The following is a 20,306-nucleotide window of genomic DNA, read 5'->3' as shown; positions in this document are numbered from 1 at the left end:
CTGGGGCTGATGAGAACCAAAGGCTTAGTGCACCTTGTAGGGAAGACCTGCTTCCCAGGCTTGGGAGGCTAACCAAAATTACTGCCTCTAAGGGATGCTGAGCTGCAGAGGGTGGAGGGAGGTGCATGGCTTTGTTAGCTTAGGCCTTTTGTTTGCTTGGGTTTGGGAAGGTCTCTGCAGGTTGTGGTTGAGCTATGACTAGTGGGGACATTAGGCTTAAGGTAGAAAAAAATTTCAGAAGAGATGGGTGTTCTGCTTCTTCAGGATGAAGTGAAAGATAAAGAAATCTGGTATTTTTTGGACACAAAGGTTATTGCCTGGACACTATGAATACATGAAGTCAGAGCATACCTTGATTTTTCCACACTGTTCTGACTCCAGTGCTTTGGAATAATTAGAACTGATGGGTATATCAAGTAGAAAAACAACACATCTGTGTGCTATGTAGGCTGAATATACCATGGGTATAATTAAAAGCCCAGCACCTGCTGCTTAAGTGATTGTATTAATTTGATACATGCAGCCTTAGAGTGATTAACAAGGGTGCCCAGGGCAAGGGATTTCTAAAGGCTGTGCTTGCCAGGAGCAGTGGTGATACAGCTCTGAGCTGAGCTGTGTGAGTGGGAAGGAGAATGTGGCCTGAATCAAAGCAAATACCCATGACTGCTTGTGGGGGAGAGGGAGAGGTTTCTTTCCAGAGAGGGTTTCATGGCACCTGGAGAATGGGGGCTGTCTAAACTGGTGGTCTCCAAAGCAGGGTGTGCACATACCAGGGGTGTGGGAAAAAAACCACTTTTTGTACCATTAATTAAATTTCAAAATAAAATTAGTATTTGTTTCACCTTTGTCTCATTATATTTTAATTTCTATTTTTATATATTTTTATATTTCTAATATGTCAGGACAGTTGTACATGTACATAGTTTATAAATAAATAAGCACTGAAGGGGATGCGCTCAATTTTTTTACTTCACAGTCAAAGAAAGTTTAGACAGCACTGGTGTAATTTCCCACCAAAATATACTAGGGGAGGGAGATCCTAAAATTCTGCTTCTCACCTAACTGCAACCCTGTAGCTGCAGCTAATGTGAGATGGAAATCCACATCTTTGTTTTCAGTCTTTGCTTGCTGCTGTGGCTGCAGCTACCACTCTGCTTGTCAGGGAGCCTCTCTTGAGGTATCACCTGTTTCATTGCATGTGAAAGTTCACAAATTTCCCAAAAAGAGGATATAATTTTCTACTCGGTTCTCCTGTGAGGCTTCCCCCCTTTGTGGTGTGGCACAGCTCCTGGCTGGGTGCTCTGTTTTCTCACTCATGAAAACAACCCTGACAGCAAACATAAAATATGAGGCTCCTGCAGTGGCATGAGCGTTGTCCATATTTTACAGCACATGTTATAGTAACAGGCATGTGACCTGCTGCTGACAAATCCATGATATCCATAACTGGCATTGCAAGGGGTCACTGTTTCCATGATTTACAGTCTCTGAATGCTCCGCACCATGTGCTACACCAGGTGCTCTCTGCCTGCATGTGAGAAAACAAAGGAAAAACATCCAGAATGACAAAAACCACCTCAAAACTTGAGGTACGTTTGAGAAAAAAATTCTAGCTAACACCAGAGATTAAAAATAGATAAATGTATCACCAGGTGAGCAGGATCGTTTTCTGCAGGGGATGGATTCCCACTGACTGCAGCTGCAGGACCTGCAGAGGGGACAGCCCAGTTTCTGACACCCACTTGTGGGCCAGTGAGTCACAGCCAGAGCCTCCATAAATCCACACTGACAGTGGAAAAACAACTTGTGTTTGTATGGATGACCATGGTAGGAGGGCTGCACCGTGTCGTGCTTCTTGCAACATTGCCACATTTTGTCGTGCCAGACTTTTCACCACTGTTAGCAATTCCTCATCTTCTCCTGCAGTGATAGTGAGGGGAGTAATTCAGTCTGCTGTGTGTTAGTCTCTGTCAGTAACTCTCTCCCAAATGAGATAAGCTAGCTACAGACTTCTCTTTTTCCTCTTTCACGCCCATCAGTCCAATATTTATGTCTCTGGGAAATAAATTTTTAGCTTGCATCAGAAACAGGGTATCTTCACTTTTCAGGTCTTCAGCTGGGAAAAAATAATGGTGATACTCTAGCAACTTCAGTGAAATTAAGCCAGCTGTGACTAGTTCATGAGCTAGCTATGCATTTTTCTACTCCACATTGTACTCCCTAGCTTACAGCTGCTGCTGACACACAAGCATCTTGCTTATAATTTTGTTATCAAATGAATCTCCTCCAGGGCTCCATCTCTTATTCCCCTTTGCCCAGCAGATGAAATGCAGATGAGTTTCAGTACCTTATTTATGCATTTTATTCTCTCTGTGGAGAGAGAAAATGGTAGTCACATATATCAATCTATCTAGATGATACAGAAAAACTTGTCACTATAATTTGAGAAATAGTGTTTACTGAGTTTGGGGTTTTTTCTGTTCATAATAGCAACCAGAGATACACCTTCCACAGTCCTGTCTGAAAAAACTAAATCAAAGCTTTTCAGTTCAAGTAGATGCTTAAAATACAGAATAGACTGTTTCTAGTAAGCCAGATTAAAGAAAAGAAAAGATCAGCAAGAATGAAGTTGCATTGCAGTGTTATCTCTATCTAGGCAGCAGACTGTAATTTCCATAAACTAAAGAGTAAATTCCCTTCTCATCACTACTTTGCAGGTCAAAGAATAATTTTTAAATTCCCTTATCTTTCTCTTCCTTAATTCCCCCATTGCCTCCTTTTTTGCTTTGTTTGAGAATGAAAGAACAGTGAAGCATAGAAAATTAGACTCAATGATTTTATAGTATATTGGGTTGTCTCTGTAATGGCATACTTTGCAGGTGAAAAATTTAGCAGATATGAGGGAGGAAATGCCCTTTAGCAGTACTGCCTATTGCAAGCCATGGTCTGCAAGGGTGTTATTGGCCCCTGGTCACTCAACGTCAATGTATGAGCTGTATTTTTTTAATAAAATGGTTGGTCCAGCAGGCCTCACTACCTTCTCACTATCCTTACTGCATCCCTTGAGGCAACACTGCTTTTGCCCTGCCAGCTGCTGAAAACCTGTCAATGGAAGTTACAAAAGGGAAAATTAGCTTTGATCCAGATAAACTGTGGGATCTGGCTCATTGCACGGCCCTGTGAACACTGGCACCAATTTGAGGGGCACTTCCAGAACATGTCACAGGTAACAGCTTGAAAGGTGACTAAAGGACAAAAAAAATACCTCTTTTGACACTAACCCATGCTTAAATCATATTTACTGAGAAATGGCAGAGCAGAACCTTGAGCCAAGCCAGGTGAGCACAGCCACAGAACTTCCCTGTCAGAACCATGGCTTGCACTGGGTTTTACAATGTGCTGTATAGGGAAAAAGGTGTCTGAGCTAACCCAGACAATTACTCATCCTGAATACAGTAAGAGAAGAAAGCACTATTAAGAAAACAATGAACTTGCAAAACATTGTCACTGGTTTCTTTAGTCTTTGATTCAAAAAATTAAGATCAAGAACTTCAAAACTGATGAGTAAAATCCTGGATTTCTCATAGCCTACAGAAGTACCAAGGCTGAGTCAGGAATAGAGCCCTGCTTGAAGCAGTAGTGTGAACATGGACATTCATAGAATCATAGAATCAGCGGGGTCAGAAGGGACCTCAGAGATCATCAAGTCCAACCCTTGATCCACTACCGCTGCAGTTACCAGACCATGGCACTGAGTGCCACATCCAGTCTCTTTTCAAATATCTCCAGGGATGGAGAATCCACCACTTCCCGGGGCAGCCCATTCCAATGCTTGATCACCCTCTCAGTAAAGAAATTCTTTCTAATATCCAACCTAAACCTCCCCCAGCACAACTTGAGACTGTGCCCTCTTGTGTTGCTGAGGGTTGCCTGGGAAAAGAGACCAACCCCCCCCTGGCTACACCCTCCTTTCAGGGAGTTGTAGAGAGTGATGAGGTCTCCTCTGAGCCTCCTCTTCTCCAGGCTGAACACCCCCAGCTCCCTCAGCCTCACCTCATAGGACTTGTGCTGGAGCCCCTTCACCATCCTAGTTGCCCTCCTTTGGACCCTATGAATCTCAAAGCTTGCCCCAGATCCACTGAGATTAACCAGAAATTGTAAGAGCTGAAATTTTTCTCACTAAGACAAAGTTACAGGAGGAGAATCTGGCAAAGCAGACTGCCACTGCCTCCCTTTCAGAGCAGCCACATAACAGATGTTTTCTGCTGGCAGTGAGATACAGCACCCTCCATGGCACTGCAAGGATCCTCAGGGTGCCCAGGCCATCTCTGCATTATTTATTGATATTTACAATATTCTTGCTTGGGCTATTAAACAAAGAAAACTGTAGGCCAAAGACTTGTGCCTTTCCAGTTGTGAGCATGTAAAACTACCATAGTTTTCATGGAGAAAACCTACAGTGAGTGGATACTTAATATATTAAAAATACTTACACACATTTGTTTTGCCCCAAAAGTATATGCATCTTGACAAATATAAAAACATAAGATAACTATAATGTATACACCTATATTGATAACAATCTGAAAAAAATAACTCTGAACAAAACAATGATTGGCATATCTTGCTTAGTAATAAATCTATTTATCCATATGCCTTGCTATCCAAATAACTCATTCAATTAATACACTATTGGCTTGTCAAACTGGCATATTTTTCCACTAAATTAATAGCAGAGTTTATGGGCTTTGCCTCATTAATCTATTTAGGGATGGTACTTAGCACCAAGAAAAAGCAAAAAAAATAAAATGATCCAAGCAGTCTGCAAGGCTTATTATTTCTGAGTGCCTTTGTGCCTGGTTACAGCTCAGGGCAGCCACTGCACAGGCTCCTAACCCAGTTCCAGAGCTGCTGAGCAAGGGGCTCACTCTCTGCTTGCTGCATTTTTCCTTGCAAAGCTTTCTACCCTGCAGATAGTGAAGCCAGGACCTAAGGCAATTCCATCTCATTTTTTTTCCACAGTATTTTTTTGCACATGTCTCCATCCTGGGAGGGCACAGACCTGCACCCACAGGGACCACTACTGTCATGGACTGATGTGTGGCAGGTCTCAGGGACAGCATTCACTGCAAGCCCTGAGGATGGCAAGGGAATAATAGTCTGCTAACACTGGTGTTGTGTTTAACACTGAAACTATTAGAGGAAATGAAGATAGAAAAGCAAAACTTTGTAACAGCAGGAGAAAACTTAACCATCTTTTACACTAATGAAGGTTGGTTGGGGAACCCCTTTGAATTTACCAGCAGTTATAAAAAATTTGAAAATATAGTATTGTGATTTCTATATACTACCTAAACTTCTGCATACTTTTAACACAGTGCCTGTAATGAAATTCTAGTGTGGTTATTGGGAATTTTCTCTGCATATTCAGCTGTGATTGACTCACAGCCTCTGGGAGTGCAGAAAAAAATTACATGCCTGGCAGTTTCCTTAGCCCTTCACTTAAAGCTTCACATTTACAGGCTCCTCTGCATGTTTACAACAGCATGATTGAAGATGAATGCAAAAAAGACTTCATTCTCATGCTATAAATAATATACCACTATAAAGACACCATATACTTGTTCTGCAATGAAAAGGGGGACTACATGACACATTTGGAGGTTTAAGCTCTCAGCAACAAATGTTTGATAGAGGTATACACAGAGCTGTTATAAATTCTGTTTTATCCCTGCTAATTCTACTAAATAATAAATCCCAGTTGAGTATCTGAATCTTTAAACACCATCAGGATTTGCTGAGTGGAATAACTACTAAGGTGGTCCATGCTGCCAAAGTGAAAAGCATCTCCTTTATTCTCCACAGTTTAATCCTCATCAAAGCCTCCTCCCCAGAGCCCTTCTCAGACCCATTCCAGATATTTTATTGCTTGAGCAAAGAAATTTCATTGTTAATCTGATGCAAAATGGGGCAAAGAGGTTGGAGCCCCCGTCCCATCCCTCTCTAACACACTTCCCAAGGCAGAAAAAGATGAATCCTTTTGGCCTTCCTCAGGAAAGGATGACTGCTTTCAAAGCAAGTCTTCTCTTCTTTCTCACCCCCAGAGGATCAAAACTCTGGTCCTACCTTTGGCTTCAATTTACAAAAGAACCTGGTGCCAGCCTGGCTGTGTGTGTGCAGACCACCAGCCTTTCCCCCTTCACACTTAAGTTTCCCTTGTCCAACGGGTTTGATAAGAGCCCTGGTTAAGCCCCCAAAGTCAGATTTAGTGCCTTCTAATAACTACAAAAAATTTGGCTTCAGCTTTTTTTTTTTTTTTTCTTTTCCTCCAATCCACCACTGACTTCCCAAGAGCAGCTGATATTTACTGCTGGAGAACATGTGGGCACAAGGCAGGGAAAGCAGAACAGGCTTAGAAAGATAAATAAGACAGGAAACACACAAGTCAGGGTTGCAGAGATGGAAGAGTAAAGGTCAGGACCAGAGGGAGGAAGATACAAAGGAAGTCAGTGCAATATTTAACTCTGTAACATTATTGATTGACTCAGGCAAATATATTGCTATTAAAACCTTTTCCAGTGTTTAGAGATCTCTCCTGTAACATCCCCCAGAGCTTTTTTCCTTTCTTCTCTGGAAAAAGCAGCTCTGAAAACATCCTCTTCTACTTCCACAATAACTGGACTCTTCTTTTTATCTTGTGCTACCCAGGCTGGTACAAGGCCTTTTGAACTGCAGCTTCTTCAGGAAGAGTAAGTAGCCCCTTCCCTTTGATGTCTGCAGAGGGGGAGCATGAGGAGAAGTACCCTCCAACCTCCTCCAGGGCATCTGCTGGGGCACAGGCTGGTGAATTTTTGAAACAAGCCTTGGCTGCAGTGTGGCTCAGAGTCTTTGCAAAGTATTGGGACTTTGAGTGCAACAAAACCATCCAAACAGCTATGGCTGCTGTGACACCAAGAGGGACAACTTGAGCTACACCTGAAGTTCATCTCGAAGGTGGCTCCAGCAGTCTGCAGATACTTGTAGTATCTGGGGCTGGGCTGGCAAGGCTCGAGACCTGAAGAAATTTTCATGTCCAGCAGGGATCTGCAAGTTTCCAGTGTTTTGAGTGCAATGGGCAACTTTTTGCAGCGTTCCTAATCCATGAATGAATTATATCCCATCTCCCCCAAATATTCAAGAAAACAGCCCATCCTCCAGGGCTCAGATGATTTTTCACTCAGGAGCTGGCAATAAGCACTCTCATTAGCAGTGGTGCAACATCACACAAACGGGACAGCTTATGTCTTAACCTGGGCCTAATATGATAGTTTGCTGCTCTGGGTTAGTGCTGCACCAGTCGACCCAGGACTGCATCTTCTGGGGAGGTGACTGGGCAGCCAGGGTGTACACTCTTTTTCCTTGTGGAGCCATGTAGAGCTAAGTTGCAAAATGCAGGAGTGTAGGTGCCATCTTGAATTCAGAAACAGCAATACCTGCATTGTCCAATTTTTTCCATCATCATCATCTATAATAAAGCCCCATGACATCAGGTGATACTTTCAAATTCCCATGCAAGTCTCAAGCTGGGAGATATAAGGTAGAACAGGCCCACTCAAACCAATAGCTTCCCCATTTCTGAAAATGAGGCAATATACTACTTCCAAGCCAGCTTTCTGGATGGTTGTCACCAGCCTGAACACCAGTCACATGTGTACTCAAATAAAATAAGTCTTGTCACTGCATCAACAGCCCCAGTAAAGTGACTCTTATTTACAAAGCGCTTATCTGAAAAGGAAATTGGAATAAATCTGTCAGTCACAGTCTTACCTCTCAGCACATTTTGAGCAAGCACTGGATGCCATTCCCTGGTGAGGGAGGTTCTGCAGACTGACACTTTGCCTCTCTTAAGGCTGCTGGCACCCATCTGGGAAGCTCCTGGTGGTGTTCTGCTCATCACCATCAAACCCACAGTTCCTGTGCCTAGGATGCTTCCTTCCTCCTGTGGAGATGTCCTGCAAGGAAAATGCACAGGATAAATCAAATGCACTAAGGAGAAAATCTTGCTGACAGCATCTGAGACTCTCCCAGGCCATTCCCACACAGCACTGTCAAGTATGACTGCAGTGTCTGTAGTTGTGCCTGGGTTAGCCTTAAGTGGGGCAGCCTGAAGACCAGTGTTGCTGAAGCAGGAATTCAGTCTCAGATCAGTTCCTGGGGACAGCAAACTGCATTTCTGTGTGGCTTTAGCTGACAGCACTGCCATGTGGGTGCTCCATCCCTTTACCTCCTGCATCCCTCAACTGCTTGCTCCTACCCTCACGAAGCAGCACTGTCCTTTCTGCAGATGTGTGGTGGCCCAGGGCCAGCTGAAGAACAAGTGCTCCTTAAGCTGTGCAGCAGGAGCAGCAGGCAGCCTGGCAAGGGGGTGAATGTGTGCCAAAGGAGTGGAGCAGGGCAAAGGCTGGGTGGGCTGGGACCAGCTGCTTTTGTGCAGGACATGCAGCCTCAGCCAGTGGTGCCCTGGTTAGTGATCCAGCTGCCCACTCAACAGAGATTGTCCGGGAAAGTGTGGTTTCCAGCCCAGGGAATGATGTAAACTGGAGCTGTTGGCAGAGCCCATGACTGTTGCAGGTCCTAGGGCCAAGATGCTGGTGAGGAGAAGGATGCCCTGCTGGACAGTTAGTGTTGTCTGTGCAGCAGAGAGCCAGCACAGCAGCCAGGGCAGCCTTCATTTCCAGCTCAAGCTGCTATAGTCTGCCACAGATGATATGAAACCTCTCTGACTTCCCTGGTACCCCACTCTCACTGCTCTGAGCCATCCTTGTGCAGAGCAGGACAAAGTCAGACTCAGAGGCTCTTATTAAACTGCAGTAGGACAGTAGGACATCTAAATTCCTCTTTGTTATCTGACATGGCTATTTCCCTTGAAAAAGCTGCCTGCTTAACTTTTTTTCCTTTTGCTTTCTTCACTGGCTTTGTTTTTATGAGTCAAATGGTCATGGATTCAGAGACTGTAAAAACCAGAAAGGCTACCACCCTGATCTGCTGTAGCACACAGCCCAAAGGACTGCTCCAGTTCAGTCGTTGTTACATTCTTGGTCAGGCTTTTAGAAAAATCTAGTATAAGCCAAATGGGGCATGAACTGGCTGACTGGCCAGTGTTTAAGAAAAGTAAGGCAGGGTCATAGTAAGACAAGAGGGCATGGACATAAGCTCTGCCAGGGGAGGTTTAGGTTAGACATTAGGGAAAAATTCTTTACAGAGAGGGTGATCAGGCATTGGAAAGGGCTGCCCAGAGAGGTGGTGGATTCTCCATCCCTGGAGGTTTTTAAGAAGAGACTGATGTGGCACTCAGTGCCTTGGTCTGGGAACCACAATGGTGGTGGATTAAGGGTTGGACTCGATGATCTCAGAGGTCCTTTCCAACCCAGATGATTCTGTGCTTGTGCACTGACCAGCCAGCTGGCATCTGTGATGGACAGCATGGAGCCTGAACCCATCCGCCTTCCCCTGCCCAAAAGCCTGAGTCTCCACAGCACTCTGCTCACTTGCTTGTTGTCAGGACACTTACAAAATTTGCCATATGTTTGAGGTTTCTATTTTTCCTCTGCAACTTTCTATTTTTCCCCCAGCAACCTTGGTTATAACTGGACAAGCATACTAAAGATATTTTAAATTTGCCTGAGTACAGAGGAGGAAGAGGGAAAACAAAGGATGGAATTGAAAGATGGCCAAATTGCATAGACTTTGCTATCCCTAGGAAAACATGTGAAAAAAATACTCTATATTTGGCCAGCTTGACTTTCCAGCTTTTGAATTTCTTTTTTGTTAGCTTGAAGACTACTATATCTGTTCCCCTTGTTTTAGCAGTGAACAGCTCCCTGACGAGCCTACTTTTGTATAAACTAAACAAATTAGATCTTTCTTTCGCAAAAGACATGTTTTCCAGTCCTTCAGTATTTTCTGTATCTCCTTCCTGAATCTTCTCCATTTTCATCTGCATCTCCCTTGAATTTATAGGCAGACAGGGCAAACATTTCAGCAAGTCTCCCTGTGGGCATGACACAAAACCTCTGTTCCTTTGGTGCTTTTATAACCAGTATATAACCAAATATGACATCATTCTGAAGTTCATTCTCAGCAGGTGATGTACCAGAGCCTCCACTACAGTCCTCCCCAGATTTACCTTGCAGTCTTTGTGGAGACAGAATTTAGTTATAGGACACACTCATACATTGCTTACTTGCATCTCATTTACTGACAGATACATGTTGCTCTGCATCAGAGATCTAGTTACTGCATAATTGATTAGTGCCCACTTTCTAAAAGACATTTCTAAACTACATTTCTCCAAGCTGTTAGAGTTCTAAATGGCATAACTGATCTCTGTGGCACCAGTTGAAACACAGCCATTAAAAAAATTCCCTATTACATTTTGAGACTTACCAGCCAATTTTTAATCCACTTTGCCTCTTAATCAAAACACCATGCTGTACCACATCACACACCCTGCAGAGCCTATTACATCAGCCACAGTTAACTTTTGCAATGAATCTTGCAATATTCAACATAATAAGCTACTTTTTCATAATTACACTTGTTCAGTATTAAATATACTGCTCCCTTTTTAATTCTTTATTAATTGACTCTCAGATCAGTTATAAGGTATTTTACCTGTGATTAGTTTCAGGCTATCAGGCTTATAACTAAATGGACTCTATTTGTCTTGCTTGAGAAGACTGGCAAGAGATGGCTGATTATTTTTTTTCCCTGTGTGTGCAGCAATAGATGCTTATCCAAGTTATAACACGACCTCAGCTGGGCTGTTTTGAGAATCTTTAAACTACAAGATAAGTGTGCAAGACAGCTTTCCCCCCCCCCCCCCCCCCCCAGCTAGGAAGCTGCTAGATTCTACACAGAACCTTTTGCTTTTCCTGGGCTGAAAATTTTAGAAACTGAACAGTTCATCTTCCAAGGTCAGACAAGCCTTATCCAGAAGGAAAGGCGTGGGGGGAACCTCAGGTCTGATGCCAGGAGAGGAGGGAAAGAGAGTGCGGGGAAGCTGTGAGGGTGTGGGGAGCACAGCTGGGGCCCCCACAAGGGCAGTGCCATTTTTTGGGGTCCCTGCATAGGACCCAAATTCCTTACATTGTGCTCACCACTGCTGCTTCCCTGAGCCTCTGTCCTTTGTGCTTCTGACCTCTTCAGGCTACAAAAGCCCTGTGTGTATCATTACGCTCTCGTTCCTTTGTGTCTTCCCTTCGTTCTGCATTACCCAGTGCTAGAAATACACAGATTGCTGTGCTTCAGTTTCTTACTCTGGCCCTACAAAAGAAACCTTCCATCTGCAAAAGAGTTCAAATGCTATTCAGATTTCCTGAAACAAAACAAAACATTTCCTTTATCTTAAGGTCATGGAGAGTCTTCTGCCGGTTTGAGATTTGTCTGCAGTGACATTGTGGGTTTTCTATTTTTATCTTTGGTTTTCTCAAGAGGATTTTGACATGTGACAACTATGGTAGGAGGGGACTTCTAACTAGAATCACCAAAAAAATCATTTTTGGTGGAGCCACAAGCCTGTATTAATTGTCATTAACAGCATGGAGTAGAGCTGAAACTACTAGGAATCAGCACAGGTCATGGGTCTTCAATGGACCTGTCCCCAGTGACATCTGCTGTGGGTCTGACTCTGAAATGAAGGACATGCTGCACAAGCAAATATGGGAACAATTTTTTTTCCTGATTAATCTAAAAATACTTGGAGAAAGGGGTATGTCCTTTATATAGACAGAATCAAAATAGCTGAGATAATAAATGTACCCTTTTGTCCTTCACAGGCAAGCAGGAAGTAAAATCAGCTCTTTCATTGAAACAATTTGGCACTAGGACTGGATTTGTCAGGTCCTTGTAGGCATGCCTAAAACCTTGTCCCAGTTTCCTCCTTTCCTCCTCCACCCACTCATTTAGTAGCCACCTGAATAGCTGTAAAACAAGGACACTACTGGAAATCAGGTCTTTTTCTTTTAGTAAAGCAGCAATTTTTATCCCCTATGTGAATAAATAATCCATATGTTGCCTGAATCTTTTATGACACGAATTCCAAAAACCAACTTAAAAAGCTTTCTCTGTTGTTTTGGAAATGGGTCAGAAAACTCGCTCAGGGAATTTTTAATGAGCTAGGCAGCCTCCCAGCTCTGGGTTACTGGTTCAAACATGAATCAGGTTAGTAGGGAGCAGAATTTCCTGCTGTAGCTGAAGCAGTTACACACACTCCTCACCTCAGACACCCACATCACACTGGGTAATAGTGTCACAGTTAAAGAAAAGTCCTAGGAAAAATAGAAAAAGAGCCTGGCTTATGAAAATAGCTGAATCTTCAATACCTGCCCTTTAGCCCATGCTCTAGCTTGGTCTTAGTCTTCATGTGCCCCTCTGTGACTGTAAAGGGACTGTTTCTTCCTCATTACTCAGTTATCTCCTAGATAATGAAATAACGGCTTTTGTCACTGGAGATCTTGACATAATTAAATGAATATCAGTTAACAGAAGGTAAAAAAAAAAAAAATTACCTGGAGTTAGAAGAAAAAGCTTTTCACTGTTGACAAAACGACCATGTTTGATGTTGTCTTAACCCGCTGTCACTGTTTTAGCCAGTAACTGTGTGACAGGTGCTCTCTGTCATTCCCCCCTTTCCCTCCAATAGGAAGATGAAGAAAGGAATAATGGAGAGACATTTTAAGGTTGGAAGAAAAAACCCCAGGAGAAAGTTTAAGGAAATAGTGACAGTGAATTAAAACAATATATAAAATATGTAAACATAGAACTCACCCCCTTCAGCTGGTGATTTCTTTGCAACCAGAAAGGCCCAGTCTGGACTCAGCAGTCGATGGAGGTGGCAAAGCCCAAAGTCCCAGTGCCAACCTGCAACAGCTCAAGAATGACAAAGCTGGTCCTACTTGAGAAGGCAGAAAGCAACCTGTCTTGGTGAGTTATGTTCTTCTCAGGTGAGTAAAGGGGAAGGAAGAGGAGCAGCAACAAACAAACAGGCTCCAACCCAGCAACACATCACCCAGAAAAGCCCACAGAAGGCTTTCTTGGGAGTCATTTTATACTGAGCATCATGGGAAGGAGCACTGTGATTGGTCCATTTGGGTCACCTGACCCATCCTCTCCTGCCCATAGGCCCAGCTGCTCCCCCCCCCACCCATGGTGATGACCACATTAACAGCCTGGGAGGTGCTGAGGGTGTCCCGGGTTGGGTTGGGTTGGGTTGGGTTGGGTTGGGTTGGGTTGGGTTGGGTTGGGTTGGGTTGGGTTGGGTTGGGTTGGGTTGGGTTGGGTTGGGTTGGGTTCGGTTCGGTTCGGTTCTCTCCTCTCCTCTCCTTCTTACTATCCTAGTCCACTCAAACGAGGGCACCAGTACAGAAAGTTTATTTTTGAACCTTTATTATTGCCTCAGCTTTTTCTATTTCTCCTGTGTTCCAGGCAGCTGAATGTGCTGATACAGAATCAGAACACGGGTACCTCATGGGGCTCCTTCACCAGCCCAAATGGTCTGCATGGTCCTCCTTGAACATTCCCTCCAGCCCCAGCACTTCTGTGACAGTGAGGTAAACATTGCCAAAGGGAATATAGGTGTCCAGTTACGTCTTTTTATTATGAAGGAGTGATAAATATATAAAAGATATCTTTCATACATTAGAAGAAAACAAGAATTAAACTGTAACAGCAAAATCTGCATTTGCTTTGTATTTTCTACAAATTAATAACAATTGTTTTGTATCACCAGTGCTACTTTACCAGTGTGATTCACAGAAGGGCCTTAAACAAAAAGAGGGGGGGAAAGAAAGAGATTGTGGGAATGCATTTGATCAGATTGTACTTTCTGGTATTTTTAGAGACAGATGCAAACACAGAGCAGCTTTTAGGGCTCTACTTCATTCTGTCTGACTGAGATACACAAGTTTCAAAAGCAGAAGTAAAACTTTCAGCCTATAATAGATAACATTTCTATCTGCTCACAAATCTTATTTTCCAATTATCCGGCTCCTGGGAATGAGAAGACCTCCAATGAAAAGTGCATCCATCAGGTTTAATACTTCCCTTAGCCATTTTTGCAGAACTGAAAACATGGAAATTTTTCCTACAATGGGGTAACCATTAAAGAACACTTTTTTCTTTGAGGATTGCAAAAAAAGTAACATGTCTTTTGGTCACCACAGCCAGAGGGAGTTGGTGTTGGTGTCTATAGGACCTGACCCAGCTATTAGGAAGCCAGGAGAATGACATATCCAGAGTACATTTTTGCTGGCTGGAGGAAGGTTGTAAATTGGAGAAATTTTACTGAATTATTACAAAAGAGGACTAGCAGTAGCAGAAAGAGTAGACAGTAGAAATGGAAAGGGAAGGAAAGAGAAAAGGAAAAGGAAGGAGGAAGAGAAAGGGAAAGAAAAACCAAAGGGTCAGGCTGTGGAGACCCTAAGTATAAAGGCAGAGTTGTTGGGCTGGGAAAGGCTGAGTTAGGAGGACATCTGTGAAGTCCTGATTCCACTCCCTTTGGGGAACCTTTTAGACCAAATACACTATAATCCAAGAAAACAAAAATATTGTATGGACAGGCTCTGATCATAAATAGATTCTTTCCGGAACTCAACAAGGAACTTACTTGACCTGTCTCTGCCCTTATGGGCTCTTTGGCACCAAAATCAGTATTATTAAAACTTCAGAGGAAAAAACTTACATAGCTTACTTAGAAATGCAGAAGATGTAACAGTCAAACAGCTGTTTGCAGTCTTGGAATAATGGAAGGCTGAAGAAGACTGCCAAGGCCACTGAACCACAGATCCCAGCAATTGCATCCGGTGACCTTCTTCTTAAATGCTTTCTTTTAAGCCTGGTTGGGTTCAGGACTAACACAAACATTGGCCATTCCCTGTCAAGAAAAAATTAAATAAAAGACAACAATTTACAGAAATCATATATATTTGTTTCTTACCTGTGTCACAGCTTGACATGCTAGGGTATTTTGCCTTATAGCATGTGGCATCAGCTTTATATCTGAAGCGCAGGGAGGAGCAGAAACTCTGAAGGAGTAATTACCCACAAATGTCCTTTTGGCAACTTCTCAGGCATGAAATGCTGCAAGAGAGGACATTCAGCTAGTCTTGTCCTAGGTTGCAATTCCTATTTTTTTTAGTTTGTATCTGTGTTTAGGCAGTGAGGATTAGTATTTTTAGTAAGCATTTAATGATGAAAGTTGCTTTCATCCAGTTCAGATCAGTGGATATGTAAATGTCACCCTAGATCTATACTTAGTTGCATGAATGATCAACAGGTAAAACACTGTGGCTCAAAGGTGGAGCATCTCACTGTACTTTGACTTGCCAGACTGTTGCTTTTTACTTTGAGGGTTGTTTTTTTTTTTTTGGTTTGGTTTGTTGTTTTTTTTTTTATTCTTGCTTTTCTGAGGACTCCAAATTTCTGTTCCCAGAAAAGGCCTTGAAATCTGATAAGCACAAGTGATTTGTTCCAGCGGGGATCAGGCTAAACATGCGCATTTTGTTCTTTATGTCTGGACAAGGGAGGCATTGTTGTGGGCATGGCTCCTTGCCACCCAGGAAAGAAAGAACAGAGAGAACCCAGTGCTGGTGCAGTGTGCAGCTGAATGCACGGATGTCTGGCACAGTGACTGCAGCATTCATTGGGCTCCATTTGGACATCCAACCGTTGACCACAGCTCTTCGAGTGCAAGCCAGTTCCTTATCTACTGAGTGGTTCATCCACCCAATCCAAATCTTTCCAGTTTAGACACCAAGATGTCCTGTGGGACAGTGTCAAATGCTTTGCACAAGTGCAGGTAGATGGCATCAGCTCCTCTCCCCTTGTCCATTGACACTCTGACCCCATAGCAAAAGGACATCAAATTTGTCAGGCATGATTTGTCCTTAGTGAAGCCACCAACTGCCTCCACATTTTCCATGTGCCTTTCAGAGCCTTCAGAAGGATCTACTCCAATCACTTTCACTAAGTGATAAGTGACAGAAGTCTGTGCTTCAGCTTCTCACCTGTCTGGTGCTTACTCCTGTTTCTCATTTTCCTCAAGACGGGCATATTCCTGCCTCACAGAGAAGCAAAAACGTGTAAAAAACAATGAAAGGTCAGAGTGGGGTGAAAAGATATGTCAAAAAAAGGAAAGATGATGACAGGGGGAGCAAAAAGGGAAAGGAATTTGCTCTCTGTGTCCTGATATCCTCTTCTCCAGGGTGCATAGGACATGAGGATTTTCCTGGGCCATAGGGTGTAGGTCCTTGTACTACTGTGCAATGCCTTTCCCACAGTATTTAAGTGCTGTCTTCAAGTGGAATTTGTTTTATTCCTCACTGTTCTACAGGAAGACACAGTAGCATTTCACAGTTTTGATGCTTAGAAATCTCCTAGTTTCCAGGTCATGGTTATAAATGGCTGGTTCTTATTTGTGTATTCTTGTGACAGTGCTGTCCTTTAGCTTCAGTAACTCCTTTCATGGCCATATCATGTTGTTATCTCAGTCATGAGTAATGAATGCACCTAGGTCTTGGTTTTGTTAATGATAACATGAAGTGGAAAACTATATTGTCAGCTTTAGATTCATGTAGCTGAAGAGTAGGAGTGACGTTTAGGTACTAAGGAATGAGAGTTTTATCAATACTTCCAGAGTGAGACATCTCAAAATAGACACAATTAGTTTAAAATAACATATGGTATACTACAGTTTTATGCCCTACTTTATTAGGACTCATCCACCTTAAAATGGAGAATTTTACTCTTCTCTTTGTTTGCATCCTTCTTCCAATCTCAGGAATTCACAGACACTTTATCTCTCTCTTTGTGTCTGTATCTCCTCTATCCTTGTATCCGAAGTAGAGGACTGCATGGATGTGCCCTTCCAAAACCAGTAACAGCAGCAGCAGAAAAACTAGTGATTAAGAACCAGGTAGAGATAAGAAGAAAGATGGAGAGTAAGTATAGTAGGAAGAAAAATTAAAATATCTCTACAAGAATCATTAGGACATAAAAATGTATTGAACTCCCACAAAATAAACTAAAAAAAGAAAAAAAAAAGGTATATCAATATACCCAAGAAAATTAAGACTTTAGATGCCCTGTGCAAATCTGCATGCCCCTTTAGTATCCAGTTCTGCATCAGAAAACAGTGGAGGTCACCGTTGCTGTTGACCACTTACAGCATGGATCTTCAGTCACAATCTCTGCTTGAATTTCTTGCAGAATACTAATGTTTCCTGAGTGAATGAAAAACTGGAAACCTCAAAGATCAAATAAAACATTGGTTGAGAATGTGGACCATAAGGAACTCAAATAAATACTAAGGAGGGTTTTCTTGTCTGTTTATCTGTTTAAACAGCTGTTTATCTTTCCTGCAATGAGACAGACATTTTAAATTGTATCAGGACTTAGTTGCTTCACTCTGGGGTAGCCAGGGACAGAATCACAGAATTGGCTGGGTTGGAAAGGGCCTTTGAGATCATCAAGTCCAACCCTTAATCCACTACCACTGTGGTTCCCAGACCATGGCACTAAGTGCCACATTCAGTCTCTTAAAAGCCTCCAGGGAGAGAGAATCCACAACCTCCCTGGGCAGCCCATTCCAATGCCTGATCACCCTCTCTGTAAAGAATTTGTTCCTGATATCCAACCTAAACCTCCCCTGGCAGAGCTTAAGTCCATGCCCTCTTGTCTTACTGGGAGCTGCCTGGGAGAAGAGACCAACCCCCCCCCTGGCTACCCCCTCCTTTCAGGGAGTTGTAGAGAGTGATGAGGTCTCCCCTGAGCCTCCTCTTCTCCAGGCTGAACACCCCCAGCTCCCTCAGCTCTTCCTCACAGGACTTGTGCTGGATCCCTTCACATAGCAGTCTAGCCACAAGCCATGAGCAGAGAACTCCTTTGGCCTCAGATTCCATTGCTGGTGACTCTGTTGTACTCCTGCTCCAGTCCTTCTGGTTTAGGAATTTGTCTTAAGAGATCAGAGTTAAGGACACCTTTGTGTAAAACCTTGCATGGATTTTGTCAGAATGAGGAACACAGAACTGATTATTATTTCAAGGTCTTAGAAGCGGTGGGAGTTTTTTATTTTACAGTTTTGGTTCTTTTTTTCCCTTTTTCACCATTAAGCTTATTTCATAGATTTTAAAATACAGTCAGATTAGACTTTACTGAGTAAAAATATCATTTTCACACCAATGAGATTTTTTTTTTCCTTTGAACCAGTGCTGCAGGATTGGCCTGACATTAGGATCTGTGGAAAATCCAGATTGCACACGCATCTGTCCTGCACTCCTGACAGCTGCTTGCACCGTTTGCTTTTTCTGGAGGATCAGCAGTTTAACTTGGTAGGACAACGGGGCTGGATTCTGCAAGATGTGAATAAGCTGAAGGGTACTAAAAAAAGACCAAACCAAACAAAAGCATTCTCGGTATCATCCAAACCAGTCGCAAGAAAAAAAATAATCTCTGGTGCATTCTGAAATGGTGTTCATTTGCCTTTCTGTAGAAAAGTTATAGATCCTTCTTGACCAGAGCTTATCATTGCTAGGTTTCAAACTGAGAACTTTAAATGGCTGCAAAGTTTTCTCTCTCTAAAGTCAGAGGAAATATAACAAACATAGATTTCAACTTCTGTTCTGAAAGTGCCTTAAGAAACATTTTTAGGGTTAAATATTATGTAACAAAACCATCCCAGTCACCTGTCTGTGTAGGCTGACATGCTGCTGACTTCTCTGCCAAAAGACACCAAGAAGCCTATTGGCAAATCTGGTCTGTGACTCAATAAGTAACTTCTCCGTGTTGTTGTCTTGGCTATTCATTAGGTCAAATTAGAAATAAAAGCCTGGAAGGCCAAACTGTCTCTGCTCAGTTTATTGATTACAAAAATTAAGACAATAATCGATTAAGACATAAATATCTGTCATTTCTTGAGACTCAAGGCACTTAATTGCTCCTAAGGGACACTGCTTTCTACAGCTGTGCAAGAACTCAGACTCTTTTCTAATATGCTAAATGCCCTCCGTTTCCTATTACTTGAGGTAACTAAAGGCTGAAACAGCCCAAAGGATGAGGAACTGTGTGGCACGTGTGGCAAGGACAGCAAGGCAGCCCCTGATAGCAGGTCCTGGCTCAGTCTGCCTCGTGTCCCTCTTGTGCAGGCTGGCTGGGGGAGCAGCAGGGTCACACGCTGTGTCCCCTCTGAGCCACGCAGCCATTTCCACCCAGCACCAGAAGTAATTCACCCCAGGGTGTGGGATGGCTGTGGGGGGCTGAGATTTGAGTGTTTTTGGCAGAGCGTTCCTGTTTCATCTCCCAAACAAGTTTATGAAGTCTGTTGGCTACAAGTTTAACATAAAGCAAAGAAGCAATCCAGAGTCCTGGCCTGCACTGCAAGTGTTTGGTCTAAATGAGAAAGAAGGGGTTTCTTTCTGTAAATATCCAGGGAATTCAAAGAAAGTAGGGCTGCACTATTGAAGGCCGACATGTGAAAGACAAGTGTGAAAAATATACAGAATGGATATGCCAGTCTTCTAATTCAAACAAAAAGTGCAGCCAGATTCATTTTATACTGAGATGTCAGGAACCTAGGAGGGAAGGGGAAGTGCATTTATCAGTATGTCCATTGTAGCTGATTTATCTGGCTGAAAACAATGATGGTGATGATGTTTTGTCTTGAAAGCCTGGATTCCAGGAGAGGATTTCAACTTCAAGTAGTCTGATAATTGCATATTCAGAACCAGGAGTGATGGAAGAAGAGTTCTTCCCTGTCGGTTACTGGATTAGGGCTTGCTTAAATCATAAAAATGAAATTTTATCCATTTTAAGGAAGTGCTGTTTTAGCTTTTAATGTTAGCCACCTAAACCATTAAAAAGTACAACAGTCAAGTGGGCCATTCGGTGACCTTAATCACTAAATGTCTACTGGTGCTATAACATGTCTGTTATGGAAGCTAACATTTTTAAATAGTGTTTAATTAAAAATGTGTTGCCTTTATCCTCTCAGTGTAGACACTGCCCTTGACAGCAAATTATACCTGTTCAGGCAGCAGCAAGGGGTGCATATGTGTTCTGGTGAGGAGCTGAAACACCAAGGAGGACCAAAAAAGCCCTTATCCAGAAATCAGTAGTCAGGGCAACAATCTGTGGTGCCTGTGTAGGGCCTGGTAGCAGATGTGAAGTAATGGGGGACGAGCCCTTCCTATTGCCACAGCCTTCAGAGCATCAGCCCCTTCAGTCCTTACGGGAAGTGTGTTGGACATGTGCATGCCTGCCCACCCATGGATGGG

General features: G+C 43.0%; 2 long non-coding RNA genes across 2 annotated transcripts; one reads left to right on the top strand and one right to left on the bottom strand.

Annotated features, from left to right (window-relative positions):
* Positions 1-832: 832 nt before the first annotated feature.
* On the bottom strand, positions 833-7,908 carry LOC139795537 (uncharacterized). The gene is made up of 2 exons (XR_011725555.1): positions 7,807-7,908; positions 833-1,920 (listed from the first exon to the last, which is right to left on the bottom strand). It is a non-coding gene; the product is annotated as an uncharacterized lncRNA (long non-coding RNA).
* A 4,647-nt stretch (positions 7,909-12,555) lies between these two features.
* LOC139794800 (uncharacterized) lies at positions 12,556-20,015 on the top strand. The gene is made up of 3 exons (XR_011725270.1): positions 12,556-12,963; positions 13,465-13,589; positions 18,244-20,015. It is a non-coding gene; the product is annotated as an uncharacterized lncRNA (long non-coding RNA).
* The last annotated feature ends 291 nt before the right edge of the window (positions 20,016-20,306 follow it).

Source organism: Heliangelus exortis, chromosome 3 (genome assembly GCF_036169615.1).
Source record: "Heliangelus exortis chromosome 3, bHelExo1.hap1, whole genome shotgun sequence".
Lineage (NCBI taxonomy): Eukaryota > Metazoa > Chordata > Aves > Apodiformes > Trochilidae > Heliangelus > Heliangelus exortis.
Note: the sequence above shows the minus strand (reverse complement) of the source record. Positions and strands in the feature narration are given on the sequence as shown.